Genomic DNA, 8,661 nt, shown 5'->3' with positions numbered 1-8,661 from the left:
GGCCTCCCAAAGTGCTGGGATTACAGGCATGACCCACCGCGCCCGGCCTTATATATTACTTTTTAAAGGGAGTCTCGCTCTGTTGCCCAGGGTGGCGTGCAGGGGCACGATCTCAGCTCACTGCAACCTCCGCCTCCCGGGTTAAAGCGATTCTCCTGCCTCAGCCTTCTGAGTAGGTGGGACTACAGGTGCCCGCCACCACATCCAGCTAATTTTTTGTATTTTTAGTAGAGACGGGGTTTCACCCTGTTAGTCCAGATGGTCTCGATCTCCTGACCTCATGATCCGCCGGCTTTGGCCTCCCAAAGTGCTGGGGCTGCAGGTGTGAGCCACCGCGCCTGGCCTTGCATCTGTATTTATAAAGGGTATTGATCTTTACTCTTTTATGATGTTTTGTAATTAGGGCAAAGCTTTGTAATCAGGGTAAAAGCTAACTTTATATATTAAGAAATATTCCTTCCTAGTTTTTTAAGTACTATGAGAAGGATTGATTTTAATTCTTCTTTAGATAGTTGTAGAATTCACTAATTGAGCCATCTGGTCTTGGACTTCTTTTTTTGAAAAAAAAAAAAAAAATTGTTTTGAGACCCAGTCTTGCACTGTCATCCAGGCTGGAGTGCAGTGGTACAATCTCCGCTCACTGCAGCCTCTGCCTCCCAGGTTCAAGTGATTCTTATGCCTCTCCTGAGTAGCTGAGATTACAGGCATGCGCCACCACACTGGCTCATTTTTGTATTTTTAGTAGAGATGGGGTTTCGCCCATCTGGCTGATCTCAAACTCCTAACCTCAAGTGATCTGCCCACCTCAGCCTCCCAAAGTACTGGGATTACAGGCATGAGTCACTGCGCCCCACCTTTTTGAAGGTTTTTGGTAACTAATTTAATCTCTCTAATTGTGTTATGTATCTCTTCAGATGCCTCTTTTTTTGGGAGTTCAATTAATTGTATGCTTCTGAGAATTTCTTTATTTAGGTAATCAAATTTTTATGTACAAATATTCATAATATTCTTATATACTTTTAATTTCTGTAACTTCAGCACTATCTATACTTTCATTTACAGTTTTAGTTATTTGTGTCTCCTGTCTATTTTCTGTTGTCAGTCTTGGTAAAATTTGTCAATGTTGTTGATTTTTTTCCAAGAACCAACTATTGTTTTCATTGATTCTCTGTATTTTTTCCTATTCTTTATTTTATTTATCTCCACTCTAATCTTTATTGTTATATTTCTTCTCCTAGACTTCAATTAATTTTCTCTTCTTTTTCTTATTCCACAAAGTATACAGTTAGGTTGTCAAATTGAAATCTGTTTAAATGTAGGCATTTATGGTTTTAGATTTTCGTATGAGCACTGCGTTTATTGCATCCCATAAGTTTTGGTGTGTTGTGTTTTCATTTTCATTCATCTCTAAGAATTTTCTAATTTACCTTGTTATATCTTCACGGACCCATTGGTTGTTTAATAGAGTGTTGCTAAATTTCTTCATATTTGTGACTTCCTAAGTTTTCCTTCTGTTATTAATTCCTGACTTCATTCCACTGTGGCTAGATAAAATACTTTGCATGGTATCAGTGTTTTAACATGTCTTAATCCTTGTTTTGTGACATACCATATGATCTATCCTGAAGAATAGACTATGTGTACTTGAGACATAGACATATTTTTCTGTTGTTGAGTAAGGTGCTCTCTATGTCTGTTAGGACTAGTTGGTTTATAATATCTTTCAGGTATTCCATATTATAATTGATCTTCTGTCTAGATGTTCTATACATTATTGAAAGTGGGTTATTGAAATTCCCAACTAATATTATAGAACTATTTTTCCTTTTAATTCTATCAATGTTACCTCTCTCTTTCTCTCTTTCTCTCTGTCTCTCTGTCTATACACACACACACACACACACACACACAGCCCTTTGAAAGCCCTTATATATACATAAGGGCTCTTGCTTGGTGTACATATGCCTATAATTTTTTATCCCCTTTGTTAGCTGATTGTTTTATCTCCTTTGTCTCTTATAAATCTAGAGTGTCTGTAGTATAGGCTTCCAGCTCTGTTTTGGTTATTATTTATGTGGGATGTACTTTTCCAGTTTTCATTTTAACCTGTTTGTATTTTTAGTTCTAAATTGAGTGTTTTCTAGATAGCATATAATTGTATCACTTTCTTACAAAATTCATTCTGCTAATATCCACCTTTTGATTAGAGGGTTTAATGCATTTACATTTACTAATAAGGAAGGATATCTGCTATTGTTGTTTCCTGTATGTCTAATACATTTGTTCCATTATTCCATTATTGCCTCATTTTAGGGTTAGTTACATTTTTAATTTTTCAATTTTAGTAAACCAATTCGATTTTCCTCTCCTTTACTTTTGTGTATATTCTTGAGATATTTTATTTTTTGTTACTATGGGGATTACATTTAACATCCTTAGTTTGTAACAATATACTTTGAATTGATACCAACTTAACTTTAATTGCATACAAAAACTGTGTTCATGTACATCTCCGTCTTCTCCTTTTATGTTATTGTTGCCACAAATTACATCTTTATATACTGTGTGGCCATAACATAGATTCATATTTTACACATTTGTGTTTATATCATTTAATAAACACAAAGTGGAATTATCAGTCAAAAAATAATAATACTGGCATTTATATTTACCTTTGAAATTACCTTTACTGGAGATCTTCATTTATATATTTATTTTTTAGAGATCTGAAGTGATTTTACTTTTACTTCCTTCACTTTAAGTCAATCGTGGCATTTCACAGTGATTTCTGGGTTGGGGGCAGAAGGAAGGCAGTATTAACTATCCAGGCTGTGGCAAAGTTGGCCCACGCGGGTGCAGGCAGGGTAGGGGGTGGGAGCCCTCACTGGGGCGGCTGGAGGAGCTGGGACTGCCCTGCCAGAGGTAGGTGATGTTTGGAGAGCGAGAGCTTGCATGTGATGTCCTCTGGGGCTTCCAGTTGGCGCAGCTCATTAGGCCGTCCCCTGCGGTGGCCAGTGAGTTGGCCATCATCAGCTCGGCTGCTTGAGAGTTGCCCTTCGCTGAAACGATGGCCGCCTTTTTCTGCTGCTCAACCTTGCCAGCACAAATCTGGTCTTCTCTGCTTCCTGCTGAGCCACCTGTTTGGCTTTCACCGCTTCTGTGAACTCCTTTTCTAAGGTCAGTCCTGTCAAGGACACGTCGTCCAGGATGAGCCCAAAGGTGACTGGCTGCTCGCCCCTTAAGGTCGCCGCTCACCTGCCTGGAGACCAGCTCTCTCTGAGTGGATAGTTCTCCAGCATCAAAGCAGCTACCACTGACTTGAGGATCTCGGTAGCGATGGAGTGCAGCACACGCCCATCATAGTCCTCTGCGATGCTGGTGAAGATGTGAGGAAGCTGGCTAGCGAAGGGCAGGAAGAGGATGCACAGTGTGATGCTGACATTCTGTAAAGTTTTGCTACCAGTGATGATTGGCACATTACATGGTCGAGAAGGGCAGTCAAAGATAATTCTACCACAGTGTCCTGTACTCCATGGAATCGGTCGGAGATGGCAGCTCTGTGTCCAGCATCCACATTACATAAGGCAGAGTTCACCAGGCCTCCTGCAACAGCTAAGGCCAGGCCAAACTTTCCAATGTACTCAAACACTTTGACAGCCGTGTTTCCTTCTGCTGGGCCCTCTCACACCTGCTTCCACTCTGACCTCCACATGAATTCCCCAGCCGCACACACCAGATCTTTATTTCTTCATACAGCTTTGATAATTATCTAGTGTCCTTTCACTTCAAGCTGCAGAAATCTCATTAGCGTTTCTTGTAGGACAGGTCTAGTGGTAACAGACACTCTCACCTTTTGTTTGTCTTGGAACCTCCTAAATTCTCCCTCATTTTTGAAGGACAATTTTGTCAGATATAAAATTCTTGATTATCAAGGTGGTTTTATTTTAGCTCTTTAAATGTGTCATCCCAGTGCCTCTGGGCTATATGGTTTCTGAGAAAAAATGATCTGTTAGTCTTATTAGTGAGCCCTGTATGGTCATTGATATGTATGAGTCACTTGCCTTTTGTGGCTTTCAAACTTCTTTTTGTTTTTGTTTTTTTGACTATTTGATTGTAATGTGTCTCACTGTGGATAACTTTGAATTTATCCTAGTTGGTGTTGATTAAGTGTCTTGAATTTGTAAATTCATATATTTCATCAAATTTTGGAAGTTTTCATTCATTAAAGAATTCAACCTTTTTGGCCCCTTTCTCTCCTAGAACACTAATAATGCATGTCTTGTTTCCCTTGATGGTACACAGTTCACTTATGCTCTGTTCATTTTTCTTAACTATTTTTTATTTTCTCTTCTCAGATTTAATCATTTTTGATTGTCCTATCTTTGTTATTTCTTCTGCCAGCTCAAATCTGTTCTTGGACTCCTCTAGAGGATATTCTATAGATAGTGCTTTTCAGCTGCAGACTTGCTATTTGGTTTTTTAAAATAATTTCTATCTATTGATATTCTCCTTCTGTTTATATGTTGGTTTTCATTTTCATGTTTTCTTTAATTCTTTTTCTATGTTTTCCCCTAGCTTTGTCAGCATATTTAAAGCCTTGCTTTAAAGTGCACAAGTAAGTTCAACGTCTGAGATTTTTCAGGGATAGTTTATGTTGATTTATTTTATTTCTTTAAATTGGCCATACTTTCTTGTTTCCTTGACTTGTGATTTTTTTTGTTGACAAGTGGATATTTGGATATTACAATGTGTTCTCACTGGAAATCAGATTCTTCCCTTTCTCCCGGGTTGCCTATTTTTTTTTTTATTGTTAAAGGTTGTAGTATTCCATTTGTTTAGTGACTTTACAAAACTACTTTTGCAAAGATTTTATTTCTTGTTGTGTGTGGTCACTGAAGTCTGTATTTCTTAGCTTCTGTTCACCCTGCACATTTTCAGAGATTTCTTTGTATGTTAGGAGCTACAGCAAGCTAAAATTTCCCACCCTTTTCAAAGACTCTCTCTGTGCCACGCAACTTCTTCTACACTTGGCTAGCTTACTCCTTGCCTAGGGATCACACTAGGGTGAAACTTTAGAGTTGCCATAGGTCTTTGGTGACCCTTCACCTTTCCCTGTGCATGTAAATGGCTTTTGAAACTCCCCTATATACGCGGCTACTTTTTAATGTCTTAATTTTCCAAAGAAACTCTCCCCAGCTTTTTTCTTAGGGCTTAGGTGCTCTATTGTATGTTTCAACCATATTTTTTTGGCCCCAAGCAAATGATGAGTATTAATTTAGCTTGCACTGTTTTTGAGTGATGCCCGCCACTTTTCTGGCCTGACCTCTGAGTTAGGCAAAACAGAGACAAGCACCTTGCATTGGTATTTTAGGTATCTCCAGTCATGGTAGAACAGAGATAAGCAATAATTTGTTAATAAGATCTGTTCTTTCTTTGGAGTCAGAGAACAGGATCCCACACTGGAAATACATGCTGCTGCCACTTCAACACCACTGCCATACTAGGAAGGAGATGGAGTTTCCTATCACGCAGCTTTCCTATCATTTTTAAGTTGCTTTTTTTCCCCTTAGATCAGCATTCTATCGGTTGCTGTAACCCTTGATTTTTTTCCCCAGAGTTCTAACAAAGTAACAGTGAAGATATGAAATCAGCCTAGTTGTCCAACAACAGATGTATGGATAAAGAATATACGGTATACATACATCATAGAATACTATTCAGCCAAAACAAAGAATGAAACCCTGTCATTCATATAAACACGGGTAAGACCAGAGGACATTATGTTAAGTGAAATAAGCCAGAAACAGAAAGTTAAACAGATCACATGTACTCACTCATATGTGGATGCTTAAAAAGTTGATCTCATAGGAATAAAAAGTAGAGCAGAGGATGCCAGAGGCTGGGAAGGGTGGTGAAAAAGGAGGCAGCAGGAGAGGTTGTTAAAGAATACAAAATTACAGCTACACAGAAGTCATAACTTCCAGTGCACTATACCACTTGAGGATGACTCTAGTTATCGATAATATATCGTTTTAAATAGCTAGAAGGAGGACAGTGAATGTTCCCAACACAGATAAATGATAAATGTTTCAGTTGTGGATATGCTAATTACCCTGATTGATCACTGCATATTATATGTATCAAAATATCACTGTGTACCCCATGAATATGTACAATTATTGCCCAATTAAAAAGAGAGAGAGAAAAAAAAAACATTGGCTATGGACGCTTCTGCTTGTTTTTTTGTTTTTGAGACAGAGTTTCACTCTTTTTTGTGCAGGCTGGAGTGCAATGGCGCAATCTCGGCTCACCGCAACCTCTGCCTCCCAGGTGCAAGCAATTCTCCTGCCTCAGCTTCCTGAGTAGCTGGGATTACAGGCATGTGCCACTATGCCTGGCTAATTTTGTATTTTTAATAGAGACGGGGTTTCCCCATGTGGGTTAGGTTGGTCTTGAACTCCTGACCTCAGGTGATCTGCCCACATCGGCCTCCCAAAGTGCTGGGATTACAGGCGTGAGCCATCATGCCCGACCCGCTTCTGCTTGTTTTTAATGTTCTCAAGGGGACATGAAGGCTCAGTGATGCCTACTCTGCGATTTTGCTGATGTCGTCTCTTGAGAAGGTAGTTTGGAATCATATACTTTATCTGTATGAGGGTCTGTGCACATGATGAAAACCTCACTTTTGAATTAAGGGAATTAGTTTATAATATTCTGTTTAATTCTTCTGTACTTGAGATTTTCACTAAAATGTAATGCTACCTGATATTACATGATAATTAACTGCCATGTCAAGATTTTATTTTTTACTTAGACATAGAATTTGAGAAACCAAAATGATTTTTGAAGCTCTAATACAATGCCTGCCTTGTTCTCAGCCCTCTGACCATATTATCTGCTGTATTCTCACCAACTTTCTAGGAAGACATAACATGACAATAAATTTGACAGTGCCTTCTCAAGTGCAAGTCAGTTTTCAGATCTATCATTTCATCACAAATCGTTTGCATTTTCAAAATTCCTTGGTTAATTACTTAGTATTTATCATATTTTTTCTCTATATCGTGTGGCACCATTGACAAGGATTTTATTGGGCTAATTTTTCTCAAAGAAGAAGAATACGTAGCCACATACACCAAAACCACAGATAATCCAGCTGTAATTTTGAGTCCCTATTGCCAAGATAAGGCTTAATGTCAAGTCAAAGAACAATGAACCAAAATATTTTTTAAAAAATAATTGAAGTAATCCTACTGTTTTTTACAAAGACTCGCGATAAAATCTACTTAGAATCTTCTCACCTTTGCTAGTCTCAAAATCATCCCCTTAGAAGGCAACTATACCCTCAAATTCCATTTCTTCCCCAAATTCAAGCCCTCTAAAAATTGACTCTCTTAAATCCAGCCTCAATGATTCTTGAATCAATCCCAACTCCCTGCCTCCCAGTTTATGTTATTTTTTATCCCTATGGAATAATCTCATCCAGTATAACTTTTACCATCCTCCCCCTCCATTCTGCCTAGCTCTAGTTCCTAAGAGTTAACTGAGCAGCCATGAAGTCTTCCTTAGAAGGCCAAGGAAGAGCTCTAGAATGGGCAGGCTGTGACTGTGTGCTTTCTAACAATATCCAGCCCCTTCCACACATGCTTGGTCCTGCTCTTGAGCCAACTCTAGCCTGTACATTTTCACAAAGACTGTAGGTCAGTCTCCCTGGTGATGGGACTGGAATATGGTCATCCATGTCCTCAAAGCTCAATGATCAAACTACAGCTGCAGGAGCTCTCTGCTCTTATTTTTGCCATTATTTCTAACAATCGTGTGGAAATTCCTTATTCCACTGTAGGACATATTCTGTATCCAATTTCCTGTAAGCCCCACATAAAGTCTCATCTTTGGCAAAAGGGAGAAGAAGAAATTCCGGAACTTGTCTCCCTTGATAGCACCTGCACTGCGGGAGCCATCTCTAACTATGCATACTGTCACCTCATTGAGTTTTGGCATCAGGAAACTAAGTTCACTTCCAGATCATCTTAATTGAGCTTCTTTGGAAGTGTTGAGGGAGGATTTCTGAGCAAGTAAATAAAATTACACAATGAAAATGAACCCACCATGGTGAGGCTGCACCTTTCCCATCTACTCTTGGGGATTCTTATCATACAAGTTTCAAGTTTTCCTAGAGGAATAATAATAGAAACATTTCGTTATTCCCAAAATTATATCACTTTTAAAAATGTCAAATCCATTGTTTCTTTCACTACCTTTTGAACCTATAACCCAAGATAATTTCCTATCCCTTTTCTCTATTGCCTCCTTTGAACCCAGTAATGAGAACTGTAACATCAGTAATTACTTCTCTATACCATCTTATTACATGCTTAGGACTCAGAATAGATATAGAGGATACTTGTCTGTAATGTGTGTCCAAGAATTCATGTTCTGGCTCCGTTAGCCTACCTTAGAATGTAGGGTGCTGTTTTGTGATGTGGGTGTGTGGTATTCACTAAGGAACTACTTGGAAGGTGAGACCTCAAAGGACTGAGTTATAATCTACCTCTACATTGAGTTATTTCTTCATGCCTATTTCTGTCACTGTCACTGTCTTCTTATTTGCAAAAAGGTGAAAAATACTACTAGCCATACCTATCTCAGGGCAGTGATGAT

At 38.8% G+C, this 8,661-nt stretch overlaps 1 pseudogene; it reads right to left on the bottom strand.

Moving 5' to 3' along the window:
• Positions 1-2,881: 2,881 nt before the first annotated feature.
• LOC105538696 overlaps positions 2,882-8,661 on the bottom strand; it is a 35,718-nt pseudogene continuing 29,938 nt past the window's right edge.

Source organism: Mandrillus leucophaeus, unplaced genomic scaffold, assembly GCF_000951045.1.
Source record: "Mandrillus leucophaeus isolate KB7577 unplaced genomic scaffold, Mleu.le_1.0 Scaffold197, whole genome shotgun sequence".
Taxonomy (NCBI): domain Eukaryota; kingdom Metazoa; phylum Chordata; class Mammalia; order Primates; family Cercopithecidae; genus Mandrillus; species Mandrillus leucophaeus.
This window is presented reverse-complemented; position numbering and strand designations above follow the sequence as displayed.